Source organism: Hemitrygon akajei, chromosome 3 (genome assembly GCF_048418815.1).
Source record: "Hemitrygon akajei chromosome 3, sHemAka1.3, whole genome shotgun sequence".
Lineage (NCBI taxonomy): Eukaryota > Metazoa > Chordata > Chondrichthyes > Myliobatiformes > Dasyatidae > Hemitrygon > Hemitrygon akajei.
In genome coordinates, this window is record NC_133126.1 from 134,766,820 (window position 1) to 134,793,928 (window position 27,109).

Here is a 27,109-nt window from a genome sequence, read left to right on the forward strand (position 1 = left end):
TAAAATAATTGCCTTGCAATACCCACGTCAGGCATTACAGCTCAGCATTGAACACTGTCATGACCTCAGTTCTAATCAACAAGCTACAAAACCTGGGCCTCCCTACCACTGTCTGCAATGGGATCCTTGACTTCTTCATTGGAAGTCCACAGTCTGGGCAGATCAGAAATAACATCTGGCTGACAATCAACGCTGGCACATCTCAAGGATGTGGGCTTAGCCCACTCCTCTACTCTCGCTACACCCATGACTGTATGTCTAGGCACAGCTCAAACACCATCTACAAGTTTGCTGATAACACCACTATTGTTGGCAGAACTTCAGATTGTGACAAGGAGGTGTAAGGGAGTGAGACAGACCAACTGGTTGAGTGGTGTCACAGCAACAATCTGGCACTCAGCATCAATAAGACCAAGAAATTGATTGTGGACTTCAGGAAGGGGACATTGAGGGAACACACCAATCTTCACCGAGGAATCAGCAGTGGAAAGGTTGAGCAGTTTCAAATTTCTTGGTGTCAACATCTCTAAAGATGTATCCTGGGCCCAACATATTGATGCAATTACTAAGGAGACACAACAGTGGCTATATTTCCTTAGGAGTTTGAGGAGACTTGGTTTGTCACCAAAGACACTTGCAAATTTCTGCAGATGTATTGTGGAGAGTATTCAATCTGCTCGCATCATGGTCTGGTATGGAGGGGCCATTGCACAGGATTGGGAAAAGCTGCAGAAAGTTGCAAACACAGCCAGCTCCATCATAGGCACTAATCTCCCTAGCATCCGGAACATCTTCAAAAGACAATGCCTCATAGAGATGGATTTCATCACCCAGTACTTTGTCCCATTCAGGAGGCACAGGAGCCTAAAGACACACACTCAATATTTTAGGATAGCTTTCTCCCCTCTGCTATCAGATTTCTGAATGGATAATGAATCAACGTCTCAGCTTTTTAATTTTTGTTTTTGCTTTCTTTTTGGACTACTTATTTAATTTATATCTATTTCTTATTGTAATTTATATCGGGCAGAAGGCACGCATCAGCAGTGGTTGGCAGTTCATCCAGGAGATGGTAGCTCATCCACTTGCTTGTGGCTATATCCACTCACATGGAAGGGTCTGGGAGTAACTGCAAGGAAAAATCTGGAGCTGGAGTTCCGAAAGAGTTCAATACTGACTGGCAACTCCTGCGACACTGCTGGTGCCAAACCGTATCAGGGTTTGCCGTTCCTTTGGATTTATCAGCTGCGTGAAGAGGTGTCTCTGCTGCCCTGGCTTGTATATTGGCTTGAGTAACTCTTGCATTGGTCTCATTGGCCACAGGCAACAATATAGATAGCTAGGTCACAACATCCACAGATGACCTCGACCAGCAGAGGACCACTTGAGAATTTATAGTTTTAAAATTTTTTTTATTATGCATTGCAAAGTACTGCTACTGCAAAGCAACATATTAAAATGACATATGCCAGTGATTTTAAACTTGATTCTGATTTTGAAATAATTTAGGATTTTTTGCCCATGTACTGTAGATCTCCCAAAAAAAGGATGATCACTGCCTTAGGTTCATCTAGCAAATAAACAGTCCCTAAAATTAATCCCAAATTAAAACACCCATATTTCAACTTGCGTTAGAAGCAATATTCAGACAGAGGATACAAAGATGCCCATCATTCTCCTGGTAAAACTTACCCAACCAATTGTCTGCCAATCTATGACTAATGAGGTCCAAGAAAACTACAAAGATATGACAGGCAAGTTGGATGTGCATGACTGAATAACTACAGAAAGATGAAAACAAGTCCTACTGATGAGAAAGTAACCAATATTATTTTTGAAATATGACAATACCAGAAATAAATTTACAGGACTAAAATGATAGATCTCAGTTTTTTCACCTCTGAAACTAAATTAAAAGTTGACAGTAAAGAGAGACAATACAACGATATATGATTTGTAGAGATATATTCCTTAAAGTTAGGGGTTCTTAACCTGAGCTCCACGGATAGATTCCAGGGAGCTCTGTGAACTTGGATGAGAAAAAATTACATCGTCATTTTCACTCAACTTCTAACTGAAATTTTGCATTTCCTTCAATAATGAATGTAGGTAACAAACCACAGGAGTATCTTGATAACTGTATTTCAATATAATTGCTTTTTTTTGTAATCATAGGCATTTTATTTTATATGTAAATGCATTACTCAGAGAAGGAGCCTACAGGCTCCACCAGACAGTCAAAGGGTTCCATTGCATTAAAAAAAGGTTAAGAACCCCTGCTTTAAGGCATAAAAACAGTAAAAGAAATCTGTCCATGGCTGAAGGGAGAAACTAAAGATAGCATGAAATGAAAAGAAGAGGCTAATGGATTTGCCAGAAATAACAACAGGCCTAAGAATTGGCAGAAATGTGTAACTCAGTAAAGAATAATCCAAAAAATTGATAAAGGAAGTGAACTTTGGATAGACTGGGAGCAAACATACTGAACCTCACTAGGCATATACCGTAAAAAGGAAAAGATTTTCTAAGTGACATGGGCTACCTGAGAATTTATAAAAGAGAATGAAATGACAAAGATGTTAAACAAAACCTTTGGCTTCACTGAAGAAAAAATAAAACCTGCCAGAAACACAAGAGAATGAGGAGCTGAGGGAATTGTTTTTTTCTGTGTGGTAAAAAAAAATGGCAGGAACAGAAGCCAATAAATTCCAAGAGTCTGTGATCTACATCTTGGGAGTTTTCAAACCAGTAGCCATAGAGATAGTGAATATCCTGGTTATCATCTTCTGAGATTCTGTAGACTTGAGTTGTTCTTACGGATTGTAGGGTAGCAAATATGACCCTGCTGTTTAGAAGCAATAAGGAAAGAAAAAAAAACTTCAGAGTTTATAGGCTAACATCAGTTGAAAGGAAAATTATGTGTACATGAAAGACACTAAATTAAAACTTCTTAAAATCACAGGATTGAGCAGAGTCAGCATGAATTTATGAAGGTAAGATCATCTTCTTCCTTCCTTCTCCGTCCTGAAAAAGGGTCTCAGCCCAAAACGTTGACTGTTTATTCATTTTCATAGATGCTGCCTGACCTGCTGAGTTCCTCCAGCATTTTGTCTGTGTTGCTTGGATGTCCGGCATCTGCAGACTTTCTCCTGTTTATAATCATGTTAATTATTCTATTGGAGTTCTTTGAATATGTGAAGAGCAGAATAGATAAGGGGAATCACTAGTAGACTTTTAATAAGTTTTCATACCAGGTTAGAACACCTGAAATTGGGGATAATGTACTGGCGTGGGTATACAAATGTTTACAGACAGTAAGTAAAAACTGGCAATAAAAGGATCTTTTTTGGGCTGGCAGAAGGTGATCAGAGACTGCCAAAAGGGTTTGGAGTATGGATCCAGCTACTAAACTGGTCTCTACTAATAAACAGTCTACTGGTCTCTCAAGAGCAGTTAGGAGAAACTTCACGTTAGGCATCAGGAGGGAAGAGATCAGTTATGCACAAAAGATTCAGGAACGCTTTTCCGATAGCAATCCCCAGCGAACGTGGCTGTGTATCAAGGGCATTGCTAACAATGCAAAGAAAAGCAGTATCGACTGCACCAGTGATACCTCCCTCCCCAATGGTGTCAACAACTTTTATATATGCTTTGAGACATGCCACGAAAACCACCCTGCTTCCAGGTGAGCGTCTACTGTGTGTAACAGCAGCAGATGTGAGAAGGGCTTCGCAGAGAGTCAACCCCCAATGGTCTGCCAGGCCAGACAACAGCCCAGACTGATTACTCAGGGAGCGTGCACACCGTCTCACTGATGTCTTCACAGCCTACAGAGAAGGGGTTGAAGAGCTGAAGGCCTCGCGCCAGGCAAATAACTCCTTCCTTAATGTCAGGAAGACAAAGGAGATGGTTATCTGCTTCAGGAGAACTCTCACCCCTCTTCACATCAGAGGCACGACAGTGGAAACAGCGCACAGCGTACATCTCACACAAACTCTCAAGGTCCCAGAACACACCCTGCACAGTCAGGAAAGCTCACTAACACCTCCTCAGAAAGTAGAGGTGCTCGTCAGCTTTCCTGACTGCGCACATCTACACTCGCGTAATTCTGCAGATGCGCAGAAGAGAGCATCCGAACAAGTTGCATCACTGCCTGGTACGGAAGCTGCTCTGTGCCGGACAGGAAGGCTCTACAGTGGGTAATCAAAACTGCCTTTTGCCCATCTGTCTACCTGCCAAAAAGGACTTTTGTACAGAAAGGTGCCAGAAAAAGGCCAGCAATATCATGAAGGGTCCCACCCACCCTGCTCATGGACTGTTTGTCCCACTCCCATCAGGGAGGAGGATATGTAACATCCACACTAAGACCATTAGACCCAAAGACGTTTATGTTCCACAAGCAGCAAGGCTGGTCAACACCTCCACCCACTGACCAGTGCTTCCACACCTCCCACCACCACTACTTTATCATTTCCTGCCAGTCACCTGATGTACGGGCACTTTAAGTACATAGAATCAATCTATGTACAGTATTTATATTTATTGTTTTTTTAAGTATTTTGCTCTTTATCTTATTGCTTTTAAAATTATTTATTTATTGCGATATAACATGGAATATGCCCTTCCAGCCCTTCCTAGAATTCCACGATTTAATCTAATCCTCATCATCAGACAATTTATAATGACCAATTAACCTATCAACCAGTACATCTTTGGACTGTGGGAGGAAACCCACGCGGTCACAGGGAGAACCTACAAACTCCTTACAGGAAGCAGCGGGAATTGAACTGGTATCGCCTGCATGCTAAAGCGTTGTGCTCACCACTATGCTACCATACCACATCAGATCCAGAGTAATTATTATTTTGTTTGCCTTTACCCTTGTGTACTGGAAATGACATTAAACAATCTTGAATCTCATTATCTAAATTTGGCACTCGGCCTGGGGTAATGAATGTAATTTTTCCAAGTTTAATAATGATACAAATGAGGTGGGTTTGCAAGGTGTAAAAGCTCTTCAAAGGGGATCGATAAGCTAAGTGAATGGGCGAGTACTGGGTGAATCAAATGTGTGCGAAAATGGGACTGCCACATTCAAAACAAAAGTGTTTTATTTTAAGTGTTAACAGACTGAAAAATGTCAATGTTCAAAGGGACTTGTGTATCCTGCATGCAACTTAAAGACAATTAACGTGCAGGAGGAACAAGCAGTGGTATAAACGCCTTTACAAAACAACAATGATTATAGGTGTAAGGACGTCAGGGTCTTGGTCAGACTCTGTTAAGTTTTCATCCTCTTCTCCAGTTGTAGAATACACCTTCTGGTGCTACTTGGACACGTCTTCAGTGACGTGTCTCTGTTAGTCTCAATAGACCGTGGATTTGCGCCTTGGAAAGTTTCCAGGGCACAAGCCTGGGCAGGGTTATTTTTTTTTAAATGGAAAACCGGCAGTTGCCCAAGCTGCAAGTCTCCCCTCTCCACACCACTGATGTTGTCCAAGGGAAGGGCATTAGGACCCATACAGCTTGGCACCGGTGACAGCAATGTGTGGTCAAGTGCCTTGCTCAAGGACACACATGCAGCCTCAGCCAAGGCTCAAACTAGCGACCTTCAGATCACTAGACAAACGCCTTAACCACTTGGCCATGCGCCAACACCTTCAGTGATGAATCTGGGGTCATAGGATGTTTCTTTAATCATTAGACACGCTCACCCGGGCGACCCAGCTGGGGGTGATTTGCCCCCGACTTGTGTCCAAGTGGCACACTAATCCACGGACTCCCCCCTCCAGATCCACAGCCACCGCGAGGCCTTTTCAGCCACCTCCAGAATGTTCTTGTTGACTCTTCTGCACTGTAGTCCTTTAACTCCGAGGAGTTTAAGAGTCTGAACATAAGAACATACTTTCAAAGTTTAAAGTTCAAAGTGAAATTTACTGTCGAAGTATATGCATGTCACCACATACAACCCTGAGATTCCTTTTTCTATGGGCATACTTAGCAAATCTATAGAACAGTAACTGTAAATAGGATCTGTAAATTGCAAACATCAGGAACTGTAAATTGAAAACAAACTTCACAAATGCAGATAATAAATAATTAGCAATACATAGCAAGCATGATTTAATAAAAGAGTCCTTAAATGAGTATAGTTATCCCCTTTTGTTCAAGAGCTTGATAGTTGAGGTGTAGTAACTGTTCTTGAACCTGGCGATGCGAGTCCTGATGCTCTTGTACTTTCTACCTGATGGCAGCAGTGAGAAAAGAGCACGGTTTGCTTGGTGACAACCGATGCTGCTTTTCCATGGCAATGGGTCATGTAGATGTACTAAATGGTTGGGAGGGTTTTACCCGCTTGTTCTGGGCAGAATCCACTACCTCTTGGAGGACTTTCCACTCAAAGGCCATAATGCAGCCAGTCAGCACACTTTCCACCACACACCTATAGAAGTTTGCCAAGGCTTTTGATGACACATCGAAGCTCTGCAGACTCCTGAGGAAGTAGAAGCACTGTTGTACTTTCTTTGCAATTATATTTATACGATGGGTCCAGACCAGGTTCTCTGAGATAGTGACACCAGGAGTTACTAACCCTTTCCACCTCTGATCCTCCAATGATTACTGGCTCATGGACCTCTGGTTTCCCTCTCCTGAAGTCTACTATCAGTTCCTTCGTCTAATTGACATTGACTGAAAGGTTGTTATGACACCACTCAGCCAAATTTTCAGTCTCCCTCCTGCATGCTGATTCATCACCACCTTTGACTCAGCCCACAACAGTGGTGTCCTCAGCAAACTGGTATCTGCTGTTGGAGCTGTGGTTAGCCACACAGTCATGGGTGTAAAGCGAGTAGAGCAGAGGGCTAAGCACACATCCTGCGGTGCTCCGGTGCCGATGGAGATTGTGGAACAGATGCTTTTGTCAATTTGAACTGACAAGTGAGGAAAGCCAGGGTCCAATTGCACAAGGGAGTAGTGAGGCCCAGGTCTTTCCTAGTGAATGCATCTTTAATGTCCAAATATTCTATCTAGGGTTGTGTGAAGAGCCAATGAGATGGCACCTACTGTAGAACTGTTGGTTCGGTAGGTGAATTGGAGCCAGTCTAAGAGGGCACTCAGACAGGAGCTGATGTGCTTCAACACCAGCCTCTCAAAATGCTTCATCACTGTGGATGTAAGTTCCACTGGGCGACAGTCATTTTGACGGGTTACTGTGGTCTTCTTGGGCACTGGTATGATCGAAGCAGGTGGTACCACACACTGCCAGAGCGAGAGGTTGAGGATATCTGTGAATACACCAGCCAGTTGGTCGGCACAGGCCTTGTATACTCAGCCAGCTGCTCCGTCCAGACTGGATACTTTCCCTGAAGGCAGCCCGCACTTCATCTTCAGATACTGAGACCAAAGAATCGGGAGACACGGGGGTGCGTGATGGTTCCTCCCCGTTCTGGTGATCAAAGCGAGCACAGAGGCATTGAGCAAACACGAGGAAAAATAGGGAGAAGCGCTGTCAACGTTTCGGGTCGAGATCCTTCGTCAGGACAGAGGCATTGAGCTCATCTGGAAGCAAAGCTCTGCTGTCCCCTATGTTGCAAGATTTAGCTTTGAAGTTGTTATAGAAGGAGCATAACAAATGATTCATTGGACTGCTTTTTGGGTTTGCTGCATGAGAAACTGAATAGTTAAGTCCAGTATTCTCTGGAGTTTACAAGATTGGGAGTGGTGCCATTGCAACATACAAAACCTTGGACATAATGGGATATGTGAAAAGCAAAAAAAACGGAACTGAGGGAAAAGCTCTTGATGATGGTTCAACCAACTTGAAATGCAATGCAGTGTACTGTATACCCTATTCTCAATCCTGATGCTCATGTTTTTGCATTATGATCAAGCCGTGTATTATGATCACATATTAATTACCATATTCCTCAGCATTTCTCAAGTATGTGTGATGTAGCTGAGCCAGTGTCAAATAGTACTCTGCAAACTACATTAGGAAATTTACAGCAGTACACCTCTGCCAAGGGAAATGAGTTTAGATGAATCAATGGCCAGTCTAAAAATTCCTCAGTTCACTGCAAATGTTTGGCACAAATCAAGCCCAGTTTACAGATGTTAAACTGATTGTTCATAAACATTTCCACTTTTCACTGAACTTTTTAAAATGTACATAATCACTAAAATAAATATTAACATTTGAATCTAGTCCAAATAATTTATGCATTTTTATTACATAAAATTTTAAAGATCATTCATCTTGTCAGTTTTCTCCAAATCATGCCTTCACTCAATAAAAGCCCCAGCATAACAGCATGGAAAATGGTCATTGGCAAGGTAAATGAATAAGGAAAAATCCAAAACTGGTCAAAATCAGATACCATTTGCAAAGATCTCATTAAAATCTTTTATAAATTCTGCAGCTACAAAAATGGAGAAATGCAGCTGTACATTCCAGGATGATATGTGAATCTATAAACAAATACCAGATATCTCGTACAGAAAAACAGCAACATTTTTGAAGAAGCAATATTCCTGCAAGGCCACTGTCAGCTTCAAGATCAAGGGAATCATATTCATAATGACATTTATTACGGAAAAAACCAATACCTCAATGATACTGTGAGGTAATTTTATTTGAAGATCCACATTTTTTTTCTGTGTGGCAATATGTCTGGTTCTAATTGTGAAGAGATCACTTCAGTCAGCAATTGTATGCAAACTGCCATAATAAAATTAGTCATTGAAAATGCTGCAAGTTAAAAAAAAGTAATTTAGTGCAATGGGAACTTGTTTATGGTGTTACAACAATGTAAGGTACTTAATAATCAGCTTTTATTGAAGCACAAATTTGTAGCTTGTTTTGCAGTTTGTAGTTTAAAGTAGAATTTTCAATTATGCATTTGCAAAGTCTTAAAGCTAGTTATTATGGGAATGATTTTGAATCTAAACTGAAGTAACCAATGCAGATTTTCTGGTTTCTTTGAGTGTAATTTTCATCCAAATATTGGTGGCAAACTTTGATTCTTCTCAAGCAAGGTGATCAGACCACAAATGATCAAGATACAGGAAAGCTAATACAATAATGAAACATCTATCAGCCACATGCAACTATTGTGTTTCCTAAAATATTAAACTCTGCTAATACTAAATTCCATTGGGATTCAGAAAATTAAGCAAAGCCGTCATGGAAATAAAGGAAACCACCCATGATATTGGGACAGGTATAGGCAACAGATTCAAATCTAATGAGCAGACCTTTAGAACCCGACATCCACATATGTTCTTCATCACGTGTCCACGTTGCTGGCCTTTGAGCAAGCAGCAGAGGCCTAGAATGTGGCTTGACATTCCTGTCCCTCTAACTCCCACACATGTAAGTCCTTACTGCAGGTAGAAAGATCCAAAGAGTTTGGAAATTATCCTGTCAGGACACACTAAAAGTAGCACTTGGATTATACTGTATGCCTGTTTGTTCCAGTCATTGTAATCTTTAAACCAAATCCATGCAACACAGACTACTGGTAGCAGATAATTTATAACCTCAGAGTTTTTGTAGTCCAGGCTGTTTAATCCATTTGGATAATAAGATTTGTCTATACTTCAAGTGTCCATTCTTGTTAAATGTGAGCAAAAGGACAGTCTTGTTTGTGAACTGTAAGTATCTTATCATTCCCAATAAATTTTCAGCCTTTTCTTTTTAAAAGCAAAAACAAGAATTCAACCTAAAAATGTCCATTGTTAGGGCTAGCAATTTTCCATTGGAAGTTTGTATGGCATCAGCCAACAGGAAACCAAAAATATTTCCACCCTTTTCCTGATATCCCTATTGCATACTGCTCCTTTTTAATTATCAGCATTATGCAAGAGCTCTTTGGTATTTTAGCTTACATTCAGAATTGTAGCTTTCAGAGTTGTACTTATATTACTCTACATTCACTTGTTATTCAGGATCAGGCTCAGCTGTTGGACAATGACCAGCTCCACATCCAAGTGGCCACATGACCCAACACCATCAGAACCATGCTCAACTTTCTCTTCACCTCCAAGACCTTTTGTCAGAACTAATGAAGGGTCTTCAAAATGAAAATAAAACTGTTTATCTTCCCATAGATGCTGCCTGATATGCATGTATGCAGGTATTAATTTAAGATTTCCAACACCTGGAGTTCCTTTTTATTTCATTTTCAACATTTTTTCCTGAGGTTGTTTCTATCCTTTTCCATCACATACACAGTTAGAGATGAGAAGGCCAATTGAGGCACTGTATCAAACTTCAAATTAGCCAAAATGACATGAAAGCAGAATAGGTGGATAGCATCAGTTACCAATAAAATGTCAGGTAAACTTAATCTTTCAAGAATAAAGTCCACTGTCCCTATTTGGTGCAGCCTTTGGGATCCTATTTTACAGGAACTTCACAGCTATTCAATCACCCAATAAAATGGCCTAGTGAAGCACTGACCCAGTAGACTAGATACATTTGAAACTGCTGTTGGAATCTTGTTTAATGGCCAGAAAGCTAAAGAATTTATCTCACTAACCGCCTCAATGGAGCACAAGAATTGTTCATACTCCAGAGAATTCTGTAATCGAAGTAGCTCAACCTTTACTAAATGTTTAACAAGGGGAACTTTTAGTACAAATTTAAGACTGAAAAAATGGCCTTGGCCTCAAGTATGTGTACATTTTCAGCAGGCCAAATGAATGCTAATTTTAGCATCGGAACCAAATTTGAAATTACTAAATAAAAACACTTGGGAAAGCTTTTTTTCTGTGATATTTATCTATTAAGAGTACAATATTCAGGTTTGCTGATGGCACCACTGTTGTCAGCCGAATCAAAGTTGGTGACAAATCAGCAAATAGAGGGAGACTGAAAATCTGGCTGAGTGGTGTCACAACAACAACCTCTCACTCAAAGTCAGCAAGATCAAGGCGCTGATTATTCACTTCAGGAGGAGGAAACCAGACATCCATGAGCCAGTTCTGACTGGGAGATCAGAAATGGAGAGGGCCAGCAACTTTAAATTCCTCAGTGTTGCCATTTCAAAGGACCTGTCCTCAGCTCAGCACAGGAGTGCAATTATGACGAAAGCACAGCAGCACCCCTATTTCCTTCGGAGTTTGCGAAGATTCAGCATGACAGCTAAAACTTTGACTAATTTCTATAGATGTATGGTGAAAAGTATATTGACTAGCTGCATCACAGCCTGGTATGGAAACACCAATGCCCTTGAGTGAAAAATCCTAAATAAAAGTACGTATTGGAAACAGCTCAGTCCATCACGGGCAAAGCCCTCCCAACCGCTACGCACATCTACATGGAGCGCTGTTGCCGGAAAGCAGCATCCATCATCAGGGACCCCACCACCCAGGTTGTGCTCTCGCTCGCTACTGCCATCTGGAGGGCAGCACAGAATCCTCAGGACTGACTCCACCAGATTCAGGAACAGTTACTACCCCTCAACCATCAGGCAGTGAGCATAACTTCACTCACCCCATCACTGAACTGTTCGCACACAACTTATGGACTCGCTTTCAAGGACTCTTCATCTCATGCTCTTGGCATTTGTTGCTAATTTATCAATTTTTTTTGTTTTTGCACAGTTTGTCGGCTTTTGCATATTAGTTGTTTGTCTGCCTCGTTGGGTGCCCTCTTTTACAGATTCTATTATGGTTCCTGGACTTACTGAGTATGCCTGCAAGAAAATAAATCTTAGGGCTGTAAATGGTGACATAAATGTACTTTGAACATTGAATAACTTGACCTGTACTCCAATTCCAGCATGATCCTGAGTCATGGAGTTCAGATGGTGAGGGATAGTGCAAGAGCAAGAGGATAAGAAAGGGAAATTAGGTGGAAAAGGCAAAATTTTATTGGCATGTCATCTGAGTCACAGAGTGGCAGGGATTGGTCAGAATTGCCCCAGTCAGAGTGGGAACGTGAAAACTGGTGTTTGTACTGAGTGGTGGCAAGTGTTATGCTTACAAGAATTGATGCACCATCAATAACTCACTCTGAGACGTAAAAGCGAGGTATCGGCTTTTATTGACTGGAAGAAGGAACAAGCAGTGAGTGACCACCATACTACATCCTGGAGACTGAGAGGCCGGGCTCAGACCTCCATCACCTTTATACGGGGGTCTGTGGGAGGATCCACAGGAACAGTCAGCGGGGGGCGTGTCCAGACAGGTATATGTAGTTCACCACATTCACCCCCCCCCCCCTTGTTTTAAAAAGAGTTCCCATGGGGTGAAGTTTCTTACAAGTATATTTACAGGTTAAGTCTATCAGGTGCTCGAATCTGTCTACGTAGCACCGGCTGTGATTGCACAGGAGTGGGTGGTGGTGATTGCACAGGAGTTGGTGGTGGTGATTGCACAGGTGCCGGTGGTGGTGATTGCACAGGAGTTGGTGGTGGTGATTGCACAGATGCCGGTGGTGGTGATTGCACAGGAGTTGGTGGTGGTGATTGCACAGGTGCCGGTGGTGGTGATTGCACAGGAGTTGGTGGTGGTGATTGCACAGGTGCCGGTGGTGGTGATTGCACAGGAGTTGGTGGTGGTGATTGCACAGGTGCCGGTGGTGGTGATTGCACAGGAGTTGGTGGTGGTGATTGCACAGGTGCCGGTGGTGGTGATTGCACAGGAGTTGGTGGTGGTGATTGCACAGATGCCGGTGGTGGTGATTGCACAGGTGCCGGTGGTGGTGATTGCACAGGAGTTGGTGGTGGTGATTGCACAGGTGCCGGTGGTGGTGATTGCACAGGAGTGGGTGGTGGTGATTGCACAGGTGCCGGTGGTGATTGCACAGGTGCCGGTGGTGGTGATTGCACAGGAGTGGGTGGTGGTGATTGCACAGGTGCCGCTGGTGGTGATTGCACAGGTGCCGGTGGTGGTGATTGCACAGGTGCCGGTGGTGGTGATTGCACAGGAGTGGGTGGTGGTGATTGCACAGGAGTGGGTGGTGGTGATTGCACAGGTGCCGGTGGTGGTGATTGCACAGATGCCGGTGGTGGTGATTGCACAGGTGCCGGTGGTGGTGATTGCACAGGAGTTGGTGGTGGTGATTGCAAAGGTGCCGGTGGTGATTGCACAGGTGCCGGTGGTGGTGATTGCACAGGAGTGGGTGGTGGTGATTGCACAGGTGCCGCTGGTGGTGATTGCACAGGTGCCGGTGGTGGTGATTGCACAGGAGTGGGTGGTGGTGATTGCACAGGTGCCGCTGGTGGTGATTGCACAGGTGCCGGTGGTGGTGATTGCACAGGAGTGGGTGGTGGTGATTGCACAGGAGTGGGTGGTGGTGATTGCACAGGTGCCGGTGGTGGTGATTGCACAGGTGCCGGTGGTGGTGATTGCACAGGAGTGGGTGGTGGTGATTGCACAGGTGCCGCTGGTGGTGATTGCACAGGTGCCGCTGGTGGTGATTGCACAGGTGCCGGTGGTGGTGATTGCACAGGAGTGGGTGGTGGTGATTGCACAGGTGCCGGTGGTGGTGATTGCACAGGAGTTGGTGGTGGTGATTGCAAAGGTGCCGGTGGTGATTGCACAGGTGCCGGTGGTGGTGATTGCACAGGAGTGGGTGGTGGTGATTACACAGGTGCCGCTGGTGGTGATTGCACAGGTGCCGGTGGTGGTGATTGCACAGGAGTGGGTGGTGGTGATTGCACAGGTGCTGGTGGTGGTGATTGCACAGGAGTCGGTGGTGGTGATTACACAGGAGTGGGTGGTGGTGATTGCACAGGAGTCGGTGGTGGTGATTACACAGGAGTGGGTGGTGGTGATTGCACAGGTGCCGGTGGTGGTGATTGCACAGGAGTCGGTGGTGGTGATTGCACAGGTGTCGGTGGTGGTGATTACACAGGAGCCGGTGGTGGTGATTGCACAGGTGCCGGTGGTGGTGATTACACAGGAGTCGGTGGTGGTGATTGCACAGGAGTTGGTGGTGGTGATTGCACAGGAGTTGGTGGTGGTGATTGCACAGGAGTGGGTGGTGGTGATTGCACAGGTGCCGGTGGTGGTGATTGCACAGGTGCCGGTGGTGGTGATTGCACAGGAGTGGGTGGTGGTGATTGCACAGGTGCCGGTGGTGGTGATTGCACAGGAGTCGGTGGTGGTGATTGCACAGGAGTGGGTGGTGGTGATTGCACAGGTGCCGGTGGTGGTGATTGCACAGGAGTCGGTGGTGGTGATTGCACAGGAGTCGGTGGTGGTGATTGCACAGGAGTGGGTGGTGGTGATTGCACAGGAGTCGGTGGTGGTGATTGCACAGGAGTCGGAGGTGGTGATTACACAGGAGTCGGTGGTGGTGATTGCACAGGTGCCGGAGGTGGTGATTGCACAGGAGTTGGTGGTGGTGATTGCACAGGTGCCGGAGGTGGTGATTGCACAGGAGTGGGTGGTGGTGATTGCACAGGAGTTGGTGGTGGTGATTGCACAGGAGTCGGAGGTGGTGATTACACAGGAGTCGGTGGTGGTGATTGCACAGGTGCCGGAGGTGGTGATTGCACAGGAGTGGGTGGTGGTGATTGCACAGGTGCCGGTGGTGGTGATTGCACAGGAGTGGGTGGTGGTGATTGCACAGGTGCCGGTGGTGGTGATTGCACAGGAGTGGGTGGTGGTGATTGCACAGGTGCCGGTGGTGGTGATTGCACAGGAGTCGGTGGTGGTGATTGCACAGGAGTCGGTGGTGGTGATTGCACAGGAGTCGGTGGTGGTGATTGCACAGGAGTGGGTGGTGGTGATTGCACAGGAGTCGGTGGTGGTGATTGCACAGGAGTCGGAGGTTGTGATTACACAGGAGTCGGTGGTGGTGATTGCACAGTTGCCGGAGGTGGTGATTACACAGGAGTTGGTGGTGGTGATTGCACAGGTGCCGGTGGTGGTGATTGCACAGGAGTGGGTGGTGGTGATTGCACAGGTGCCGGTGGTGGTGACTGCACAGGAGTCGGTGGTGGTGATTGCACAGGAGTCGGTGGTGGTGATTGCACAGGAGTCGGTGGTGGTGATTGCACAGGAGTGGGTGGTGGTGATTGCACAGGAGTCGGTGGTGGTGATTGCACAGGAGTCGGAGGTGGTGATTACACAGGAGTCGGTGGTGGTGATTGCACAGGTGCCGGAGGTGGTGATTACACAGGAGTTGGTGGTGGTGATTGCACAGGTGCCGGTGGTGGTGATTGCACAGGAGTGGGTAGTGGTGATTGCACAGGTGCCGGTGGTGGGGATTGCACAGGAGTGGGTGGTGGTGATTGCACAGATGCCGTTGGTGGTGATTGCACAGGAGTGGGTGGTGGTGATTGCACAGGAGTCGGTGGTGGTGTTTGCACAGGTGCCGGAGGTGGTGATTGCACAGGAGTTGGTGGTGGTGATTGCACAGGTGCCGGTGGTGGTGATTGCACAGGAGTTGGTGGTGGTGATTGAACAGGTGCCGGTGGTGATTGCACAGGTGCCGGTGGTGGTGATTGCACAGGAGTGGGTGGTGGTGATTGCACAGGTGCCGGAGGTGGTGATTGCACAGGAGTGGGTGGTGGTGATTGCACAGGAGTGGGTGGTGGTGATTGCACAGGTGCCGGTGGTGGTGATTGCACATGAGTTGGTGGTGGTGATTGCACAGGAGTGGGTGGTGGTGATTGCACAGATGCCGGTGGTGGTGATTGCACATGAGTGGGTGGTGGTGATTGCACAGGAGTGGGTGTTGGTGATTGCACAGGTGCCGGTGGTGGTGATTGCACAGGTGCCGGTGGTGGTGATTGCACAGGAGTTGGTGGTGGTGATTGCACAGGTGCCTGTGGTGATTGCACAGGTGCCGGTGGTGGTGATTGCACAGGAGTGGGTGGTGGTGATTGCACAGGTGCCGGTGGTGGTGATTGCACAGGAGTGGGTGGTGGTGATTGCACAGGTGCCGGTGGTGATTGCACAGGTGCCGGTGGTGGTGATTGCACAGGAGTGGGTGGTGGTGATTGCACAGGTGCCGGTGGTGGTGATTGCACAGGAGTGGGTGGTGGTGATTGCACAGGAGTTGGTGGTTGTGATTGCACAGGTGCCGGTGGTGGTGATTGCACAGGAGTGGGTGGTGGTGATTGCACAGGAGTTGGTGGTTGTGATTGCACAGGTGCCGGTGGTGGTGATTGCACAGGAGTCGGTGGTGGTGATTGCACAGGAGTGGGTGGTGGTGATTACCCAGGAGTGGGTGGTGGTGATTGCACAGGAGTGGGTGGTGGTGATTGCACAGGTGCCGGTGGTGGTGATTGCACAGGAGTTGGTGGTGGTGATTGCACAGGAGTTGGTGGTGGTGATTGCACAGGAGTGGGTGGTGGTGATTGCACAGGTGCCGGTGGTGGTGATTGCACAGGTGCCGGTGGTGGTGATTGCACAGGAGTTAGTGGTGGTGATTGTACAGATGCCGGTGGTGGTGATTGCACAGGTGCCGGAGGTGGTGATTGCACAGGAGTGGGTGGTGGTGATTGCACAGGAGTTGGTGGTGGTGATTGCACAGGTGCCGGAGGTGGTGATTGCACAGGAGTGGGTGGTGGTGATTGCACAGGAGTGGGTGGTGGTGATTGCACAGGAGTGGGTGGTGGTGATTACACAGGAGTTGGTGGTGGTGATTGCACAGGTGCCGGAGGTGGTGATTGCACAGGAGTGGGTGGTGGTGATTGCACAGGAGTTGGTGGTGGTGATTGCACAGGTGCCGGAGGTGGTGATTGCACAGGAGTGGGTGGTGGTGATTGCACAGGAGCCGGTGGTGGTGATTGCACAGGTGCCGGAGGTGGTGATTGCACAGGAGTGGGTGGTGGTGATTGCACAGGAGCCGGTGGTGGTGATTGCACAGATGCCGGTGGTGGTGATTGCACAGGAGTGGGTGGTGGTGATTACACAGTAGTGGGTGGTGGTGATTGCACAGGAGTGGGTGGTGGTGATTGCACAGGTGCCGGTGGTGGTGATTGCACAGGGGTGGGTGGTGGTGATTACACAGGAGTTGGTGGTGGTGATTGCACAGGTGCCGGAGGTGGTGATTGCACAGGAGTGGGTGGTGGTGATTGCACAGGAGCCGGTGGTGGTGATTGCACAGATGCCGGTGGTGGTGATTGCACAGGAGTGGGTGGTGGTGATTACACAGGAGTCGGTGGTGGTGATTGCACAGGAGTCGGTGGTGGTGATTGCACAGGAGTCGGTGGTGGTGATTGCACAGGTGCCGGTGGTGGTGATTGCACAGGAGTTGGTGGTGGTGATTGCACAGGAGTGGGTGGTGGTGATTGCACAGGTGCCGGTGGTGGTGATTGCACAGGAGTTGGTGGTGGTGATTGCACAGGAGTTGGTGGTGGTGATTGCACAGGAGTGGGTGGTGGTGATTGCACAGGTGCCGGTGGTGGTGATTGCACAGGAGTTGGTGGTGGTGATTGCACAGGAGTGGGTGGTGGTGATTGCACAGGTGCCGGTGGTGGTGATTGCACAGATGCCGGTGGTGGTGATTGCACAGGTGCCGGAGGTGGTGATTGCACAGGAGTGGGTGGTGGTGATTGCACAGGAGTTGGTGGTGGTGATTGCACAGGTGCCGGAGGTGGTGATTGCACAGGAGTGGGTGGTGGTGATTGCACAGGAGCCGGTGGTGGTGATTGCACAGATGCCGGTGGTGGTGATTGCACAGGAGTGGGTGGTGGTGATTGCACAGGTGTCGGTGGTGGTGATTGCACAGGAGTCGGTGGTGGTGATTGCACAGGTGCCGGTGGTGGTGATTGCACCGGTGCCGGTGGTGGTGACTGCACAGGAGTCGGTGGTGGTGATTGCACAGGAGTCGGTGGTGGTGATTGCACAGGAGTCGGTGGTGGTGATTGCACAGGAGTGGGTGGTGGTGATTGCACAGGAGTCGGTGGTGGTGATTGCACAGGAGTCGGAGGTGGTGATTACACAGGAGTCGGTGGTGGTGATTGCACAGGTGCCGGAGGTGGTGATTACACAGGAGTTGGTGGTGGTGATTGCACAGGTGCCGGTGGTGGGGATTGCACAGGAGTGGGTGGTGGTGATTGCACAGATGCCGTTGGTGGTGATTGCACAGGAGTGGGTGGTGGTGATTGCACAGGAGTCGGTGGTGGTGTTTGCACAGGTGCCGGAGGTGGTGATTGCACAGGAGTTGGTGGTGGTGATTGCACAGGTGCCGGTGGTGGTGATTGCACAGGAGTTGGTGGTGGTGATTGCACAGGTGCCGGTGGTGATTGCACAGGTGCCGGTGGTGGTGATTGCACAGGAGTGGGTGGTGGTGATTGCACAGGTGCCGGAGGTGGTGATTGCACAGGAGTGGGTGGTGGTGATTGCACAGGAGTGGGTGGTGGTGATTGCACAGGAGTCGGTGGTGGTGATTGCACAGGAGTTGGTGGTGGTGATTGCACAGGAGTGGGTGGTGGTGATTGCACAGATGCCGGTGGTGGTGATTGCACAGGAGTGGGTGGTGGTGATTGCACAGGAGTGGGTGGTGGTGATTGCACAGGAGTGGGTGTTGGTGATTGCACAGGTGCCGGTGGTGGTGATTGCACAGGTGCCGGTGGTGGTGATTGCACAGGAGTTGGTGGTGGTGATTGCACAGGTGCCGGTGGTGATTGCACAGGTGCCGGTGGTGGTGATTGCACAGGAGTGGGTGGTGGTGATTGCACAGGTGCCGGTGGTGGTGATTGCACAGGAGTGGGTGGTGGTGATTGCACAGGTGCCGGTGGTGATTGCACAGGTGCCGGTGGTGGTGATTGCACAGGAGTGGGTGGTGGTGATTGCACAGGTGCCGGTGGTGGTGATTGCACAGGAGTTGGTGGTGGTGATTGCACAGGAGTGGGTGGTGGTGATTGCACAGGTGCCGGTGGTGGTGATTGCACAGATGCCGGTGGTGGTGATTGCACAGGTGCCGGAGGTGGTGATTGCACAGGAGTGGGTGGTGGTGATTGCACAGGAGTTGGTGGTGGTGATTGCACAGGTGCCGGAGGTGGTGATTGCACAGGAGTGGGTGGTGGTGATTGCACAGGAGCCGGTGGTGGTGATTGCACAGATGCCGGTGGTGGTGATTGCACAGGAGTGGGCGGTGGTGATTACACAGGAGTGGGTGGTGGTGATTGCACAGGTGCCGGTGGTGGTGATTGCACAGGAGTGGGTGGTGGTGATTGCACAGGTGCCGGAGGTGGTGATTGCACAGGAGTGGGTGGTGGTGATTGCACAGGAGTTGGTGGTGGTGATTCCACAGGTGCCGGAGGTGGTGATTGCACAGGAGTGGGTGGTGGTGATTGCACAGGAGCCGGTGGTGGTGATTGCACAGATGCCGGTGGTGGTGATTGCACAGGAGTGGGTGGTGGTGATTGCACAGGTGTCGGTGGTGGTGATTGCACAGGAGTCGGTGGTGGTGATTGCACAGGTGCCGGTGGTGGTGATTGCACAGGAGTCGGTGGTGGTGATTGCACAGGAGTCGGTGGTGGTGATTGCACAGGTGCCGGTGGTGGTGATTGCACAGGAGTTGGTGGTGGTGATTGCACAGGAGTTGGTGGTGGTGATTGCACAGGAGTCGGTGGTGGTGATTGCACAGGTGCCGGTGGTGGTGATTGCACAGGAGTTGGTGGTGGTGATTGTACAGGTGCCGGTGGTGGTGATTGCACAGGTGCCGGAGGTGGTGATTACACAGGAGTTGGTGGTGGTGATTGCACAGGTGCCGGTGGTGGTGATTGCACAGGAGTGGGTGATGGTGATTGCACCGGTGCCGGTGGTGGTGACTGCACAGGAGTCGGTGGTGGTGATTGCACAGGAGTCGGTGGTGGTGATTGCACAGGAGTGGGTGGTGGTGATTGCACAGGAGTCGGTGGTGGTGATTGCACAGGAGTCGGAGATGGTGATTACACAGGAGTCGGTGGTGGTGATTGCACAGGTGCCGGAGGTGGTGATTACACAGGAGTTGGTGGTGGTGATTGCACAGGTGCCGGTGGTGGGGATTGCACAGGAGTGGGTGGTGGTGATTGCACAGATGCCGTTGGTGGTGATTGCACAGGAGTGGGTGGTGGTGATTGCACAGGTGCCGGTGGTGGTGATTGCACAGGAGTGGGTGGTGGTGATTGCACAGGTGCCGGTGGTGATTGCACAGGTGCCGGTGGTGGTGATTGCACAGGAGTGGGTGGTGGTGATTGCACAGGTGTCGGTGGTGGTGATTGCACAGGAGTCGGTGGTGGTGATTGCACAGGTGCCGGTGGTGGTGATTGCACAGGAGTCGGTGGTGGTGATTGCACAGGAGTCGGTGGTGGTGATTGCACAGGTGCCGGTGGTGGTGATTGCACAGGAGTTGGTGGTGGTGATTGCACAGGTGCCGGTGGTGATTGCACAGGTGCCGGTGGTGGTGATTGCACAGGAGTGGGTGGTGGTGATTGCACAGGTGTCGGTGGTGGTGATTGCACAGGAGTCGGTGGTGGTGATTGCACAGGTGCCGGTGGTGGTGATTGCACAGGAGTCGGTGGTGGTGATTGCACAGGAGTCGGTGGTGGTGATTGCACAGGTGCCGGTGGTGGTGATTGCACAGGAGTTGGTGGTGGTGATTGCACAGGAGTTGGTGGTGGTGATTGCACAGGAGTCGGAGGTGGTGATTACACAGGAGTCGGTGGTGGTGATTGCACAGGTGCCGGAGGTGGTGATTACACAGGAGTTGGTGGTGGTGATTGCACAGGTGCCGGTGGTGGTGATTGCACAGGAGTGGGTGATGGTGATTGCACCGGTGCCGGTGGTGGTGACTGCACAGGAGTTGGTGGTGGTGATTGCACAGGAGTTGGTGGTGGTGATTGCACAGGAGTTGGTGGTGGTGATTGCACAGGAGTCGGAGTTGGTGATTACACAGGAGTCGGTGGTGGTGATTGCACAGGTGCCGGAGGTGGTGATTACACAGGAGTTGGTGGTGGTGATTGCACAGGTGCCGGTGGTGGTGATTGCACAGGAGTGGGTGATGGTGATTGCACCGGTGCCGGTGGTGGTGACTGCACAGGAGTCGGTGGTGGTGATTGCACAGGAGTCGGTGGTGGTGATTGCACAGGAGTGGGTGGTGGTGATTGCACAGGAGTCGGTGGTGGTGATTGCACAGGAGTCGGAGGTGGTGATTACACAGGAGTCGGTGGTGGTGATTGCACAGGTGCCGGAGGTGGTGATTACACAGGAGTTGGTGGTGGTGATTGCACAGGTGCCGGTGGTGGGGATTGCACAGGAGTGGGTGGTGGTGATTGCACAGATGCCGTTGGTGGTGATTGCACAGGAGTGGGTGGTGGTGATTGCACAGGAGTCGGTGGTGGTGTTTGCACAGGTGCCGGAGGTGGTGATTGCACAGGAGTTGGTGGTGGTGATTGCACAGGTGCCGGTGGTGGTGATTGCACAGGAGTTGGTGGTGGTGATTGCACAGGTGCCGGTGGTGATTGCACAGGTGCCGGTGGTGGTGATTGCACAGGAGTGGGTGGTGGTGATTGCACAGGTGCCGGAGGTGGTGATTGCACAGGAGTGGGTGGTGGTGATTGCACAGGAGTGGGTGGTGGTGATTGCACAGGAGTCGGTGGTGGTGATTGCACAGGAGTTGGTGGTGGTGATTGCACAGGAGTGGGTGGTGGTGATTGCACAGATGCCGGTGGTGGTGATTGCACAGGAGTGGGTGGTGGTGATTGCACAGGAGTGGGTGGTGGTGATTGCACAGGAGTGGGTGTTGGTGATTGCACAGGTGCCGGTGGTGGTGATTGCACAGGTGCCGGTGGTGGTGATTGCACAGGAGTTGGTGGTGGTGATTGCACAGGTGCCGGTGGTGATTGCACAGGTGCCGGTGGTGGTGATTGCACAGGAGTGGGTGGTGGTGATTGCACAGGTGCCGGTGGTGGTGATTGCACAGGAGTGGGTGGTGGTGATTGCACAGGTGCCGGTGGTGATTGCACAGGTGCCGGTGGTGGTGATTGCACAGGAGTGGGTGGTGGTGATTGCACAGGTGCCGGTGGTGGTGATTGCACAGGAGTTGGTGGTTGTGATTGCACAGGTGCCGGTGGTGGTGATTGCACAGGAGTGGGTGGTGGTGATTGCACAGGAGTTGGTGGTTGTGATTGCACAGGTGCCGGTGGTGGTGATTGCACAGGAGTCGGTGGTGGTGATTGCACAGGAGTGGGTGGTGGTGATTACCCAGGAGTGGGTGGTGGTGATTGCACAGGAGTGGGTGGTGGTGATTGCACAGGTGCCGGTGGTGGTGATTGCACAGGAGTTGGTGGTGGTGATTGCACAGGAGTTGGTGGTGGTGATTGCACAGGAGTGGGTGGTGGTGATTGCACAGGTGCCGGTGGTGGAGATTGCACAGGTGCCGGTGGTGGTGATTGCACAGGAGTTAGTGGTGGTGATTGTACAGATGCCGGTGGTGGTGATTGCACAGGTGCCGGAGGTGGTGATTGCACAGGAGTGGGTGGTGGTGATTGCACAGGAGTTGGTGGTGGTGATTGCACAGGTGCCGGAGGTGGTGATTGCACAGGAGTGGGTGGTGGTGATTGCACAGGAGTTAGTGGTGGTGATTGTACAGATGCCGGTGGTGGTGATTGCACAGGAGTGGGTGGTGGTGATTGCACAGGAGTGGGTGGTGGTGATTGCACAGGAGTTGGTGGTGGTGATTGCACAGGTGCCGGAGGTGGTGATTGCACAGGAGTGGGTGGTGGTGATTGCACAGGAGCCGGTGGTGGTGATTGCACAGATGCCGGTGGTGGTGATTGCACAGGAGTGGGTGGTGGTGATTACACAGTAGTGGGTGGTGGTGATTGCACAGGAGTGGGTGGTGGTGATTGCACAGGTGCCGGTGGTGGTGATTGCACAGGGGTGGGTGGTGGTGATTACACAGGAGTTGGTGGTGGTGATTGCACAGGTGCCGGAGGTGGTGATTGCACAGGAGTGGGTGGTGGTGATTGCACAGGAGCCGGTGGTGGTGATTGCACAGATGCCGGTGGTGGTGATTGCACAGGAGTGGGTGGTGGTGATTACACAGGAGTCGGTGGTGGTGATTGCACAGGAGTCAGTGGTGGTGATTGCACAGGAGTCGGTGGTGGTGATTGCACAGGTGCCGGTGGTGGTGATTGCACAGGAGTTGGTGGTGGTGATTGCACAGGAGTGGGTGGTGGTGATTGCACAGGTGCCGGTGGTGGTGATTGCACAGGAGTGGGTGGTGGTGATTGCACAGGAGTCGGTGGTGGTGTTTGCACAGGTGCCGGTGGTGGTGATTGCACAGGAGTTGGTGGTGGTGATTGCACAGGTGACGGTGGTGATTGCACAGGTGCCGGTGGTGGTGATTGCACAGGAGTGGGTGGTGGTGATTGCACAGGTGCCGGAGGTGGTGATTGCACAGGAGTGGGTGGTGGTGATTGCACAGGAGTGGGTGGTGGTGATTGCACAGGTGCCGGTGGTGGTGATTGCACAGGAGTTGGTGGTGGTGATTGCACAGGAGTGGGTGGTGGTGATTGCACAGATGCCGGTGGTGGTGATTGCACAGGAGTGGGTGGTGGTGATTGCACAGGAGTGGGTGTTGGTGATTGCACAGGTGCCGGTGGTGGTGATTGCACAGGTGCCGGTGGTGCTGATTGCACAGGAGTTGGTGGTGGTGATTGCACAGGTGCCGGTGGTGATTGCACAGGTGCCGGTGGTGGTGATTGCACAGGAGTGGGTGGTGGTGATTGCACAGGTGCCGGTGGTGGTGATTGCACAGGAGTGGGTGGTGGTGATTGCACAGGTGCCGGTGGTGATTGCACAGGTGCCGGTGGTGGTGATTGCACAGGAGTGGGTGGTGGTGATTACACAGGTGCCGGTGGTGGTGATTGCACAGGAGTTGGTGGTTGTGATTGCACAGGTGCCGGTGGTGGTGATTGCACAGGAGTGGGTGGTGGTGATTGCACAGGAGTTGGTGGTTGTGATTGCACAGGTGCCGGTGGTGGTGATTGCACAGGAGTCGGTGGTGGTGATTGCACAGGAGTGGGTGGTGGTGATTACCCAGGAGTGGGTGGTGGTGATTGCACAGGAGTGGGTGGTGGTGATTGCACAGGTGCCGGTGGTGGTGATTGCACAGGAGTGGGTGGTGGTGATTGCACAGGTGTCGGTGGTGGTGATTGCACAGGAGTCGGTGGTGGTGATTGCACAGGTGCCGGTGGTGGTGATTGCACAGGAGTCGGTGGTGGTGATTGCACAGGAGTCGGTGGTGGTGATTGCACAGGTGCCGGTGGTGGTGATTGCACAGGAGTTGGTGGTGGTGATTGCACAGGAGTTGGTGGTGGTGATTGCACAGGAGTCGGTGGTGGTGATTGCACAGGTGCCGGTGGTGGTGATTGCACAGGAGTTGGTGGTGGTGATTGTACAGGTGCCGGTGGTGGTGATTGCACAGGAGTCGGTGGTGGTGATTGCACAGGTGCCGGTGGTGGTGATTGCACAGGAGTGGGTGGTGGTGATTACACAGGTGCCGGTGGTGGTGATTGCACAGGAGTCGGAGGTGGTGATTGTACAGGTGCCGGTGGTGGTGATTGCACAGGAGTTGGTGGTGGTGATTGTACAGGCGTCGGTGGTGGTGATTGCACAGGAGTGGGTGGTGGTGATTGCACAGGTGCCGGAGGTGGTGATTGCACAGGAGTTGGTGGTGGTGATTGCACAGGAGTCGGTGGTGGTGATTGCACAGGAGTGGGTGGTGGTGATTGCACAGGTGCCGGTGGTGGTGATTGCACAGGAGTGGGTGGTGGTGATTGCACAGGTGCCGGTGGTGATTGCACAGGTGCCGGTGGTGGTGATTGCACAGGAGTGGGTGGTGGTGATTGCACAGGTGCCGGTGGTGGTGATTGCACAGGAGTTGGTGGTTGTGATTGCACAGGTGCCGGTGGTGGTGATTGCACAGGAGTGGGTGGTGGTGATTGCACAGGAGTTGGTGGTGGTGATTGCACAGGTGCCGGTGGTGGTGATTGCACAGGAGTCGGTGGTGGTGATTGCACAGGAGTGGGTGGTGGTGATTACCCAGGAGTGGGTGGTGGTGATTGCACAGGAGTGGGTGGTGGTGATTGCACAGGTGCCGGTGGTGGTGATTGCACAGGAGTTGGTGGTGGTGATTGCACAGGAGTTGGTGGTGGTGATTGCACAGGAGTGGGTGGTGGTGATTGCACAGGTGCCGGTGGTGGTGATTGCACAGGTGCCGGTGGTGGTGATTGCACAGGAGTTAGTGGTGGTGATTGTACAGATGCCGGTGGTGGTGATTGCACAGGTGCCGGAGGTGGTGATTGCACAGGAGTGGGTGGTGGTGATTGCACAGGAGTTGGTGGTGGTGATTGCACAGGTGCCGGAGGAGGTGATTGCACAGGAGTGGGTGGTGGTGATTGCACAGGAGTTAGTGGTGGTGATTGTACAGATGCCGGTGGTGGTGATTGCACAGGTGCCGGAGGTGGTGATTGCACAGGAGTGGGTGGTGGTGATTGCACAGGAGCCGGTGGTGGTGATTGCACAGATGACGGTGGTGGTGATTGCACAGGAGTGGGTGGTGTGATTACACAGTAGTGGGTGGTGGTGATTGCACAGGAGTGGGTGGTGGTGATTGCACAGGTGCCGGTGGTGGTGATTGCACAGGGGTGGGTGGTGGTGATTACACAGGAGTTGGTGGTGGTGATTGCACAGGTGCCGGAGGTGGTGATTGCACAGGAGTGGGTGGTGGTGATTGCACAGGAGCCGGTGGTGGTGATTGCACAGATGCCGGTGGTGGTGATTGCACAGGAGTGGGTGGTGGTGATTACACAGGAGTCGGTGGTGGTGATTGCACAGGAGTCGGTGGTGGTGATTGCACAGGAGTCGGTGGTGGTGATTGCACAGGTGCCGGTGGTGGTGATTGCACAGGAGTTGGTGGTGGTGATTGCACAGGAGTGGGTGGTGGTGATTGCACAGGTGCCGGTGGTGGTGATTGCACAGGAGTTGGTGGTGGTGATTGCACAGGAGTTGGTGGTGGTGATTGCACAGGAGTGGGTGGTGGTGATTGCACAGGTGCCGGTGGTGGTGATTGCACAGGAGTTGGTGGTGGTGATTGCACAGGAGTGGGTGGTGGTGATTGCACAGGTGCCGGTGGTGGTGATTGCACAGATGCCGGTGGTGGTGATTGCACAGGTGCCGGAGGTGGTGATTGCACAGGAGTGGGTGGTGGTGATTGCACTGGAGTTGGTGGTGGTGATTGCACAGGTGCCGGAGGTGGTGATTGCACAGGAGTGGGTGGTGGTGATTGCACAGGAGCCGGTGGTGGTGATTGCACAGATGCCGGTGGTGGTGATTGCACAGGAGTGGGTGGTGGTGATTACACAGGAGTGGGTGGTGGTGATTACACAGGAGTGGGTGGTGGTGATTGCACAGGTGCCGGTGGTGGTGATTGCACAGGAGTGGGTGGTGGTGATTGCACAGGTGCCGGAGGTGGTGATTGCACAGGAGTGGGTGGTGGTGATTGCACAGGAGTTGGTGGTGGTGATTGCACAGGTGCCGGAGGTGGTGATTGCACAGGAGTGGGTGGTGGTGATTGCACAGGAGCCGGTGGTGGTGATTGCACAGATGCCGGTGGTGGTGATTGCACAGGAGTGGGTGGTGGTGATTGCACAGGTGTCGGTGGTGGTGATTGCACAGGAGTGGGTGGTGGTGATTGCACAGGAGTTAGTGGTGGTGATTGTACAGATGCCGGTGGTGGTGATTGCACAGGTGCCGGAGGTGGTGATTGCACAGCAGTGGGTGGTGGTGATTGCACAGGAGCCGGTGGTGGTGATTGCACAGATGCCGGTGGTGGTGATTGCACAGGAGTGGGTGGTGGTGATTACACAGTAGTGGGTGGTGGTGATTGCACAGGAGTGGGTGGTGGTGATTGCACAGGTGCCGGTGGTGGTGATTGCACAGGGGTGGGTGGTGGTGATTACACAGGAGTTGGTGGTGGTGATTGCACAGGTGCCGGAGGTGGTGATTGCACAGGAGTGGGTGGTGGTGATTGCACAGGAGCCGGTGGTGGTGATTGCACAGATGCCGGTGGTGGTGATTGCACAGGAGTGGGTGGTGGTGATTACACAGGAGTCGGTGGTGGTGATTGCACAGGAGTCGGTGGTGGTGATTG

The 27,109-nt window shown here is 50.9% G+C and overlaps 1 protein-coding gene across 2 annotated transcripts in view; it reads right to left on the minus strand.

Moving 5' to 3' along the window:
- Positions 1-27,109, minus strand: part of efhd1 (EF-hand domain family, member D1) — a 152,949-nt gene that overhangs the window by 57,131 nt on the left and 68,709 nt on the right. The gene's annotated exons all lie outside the window — the stretch shown is intronic.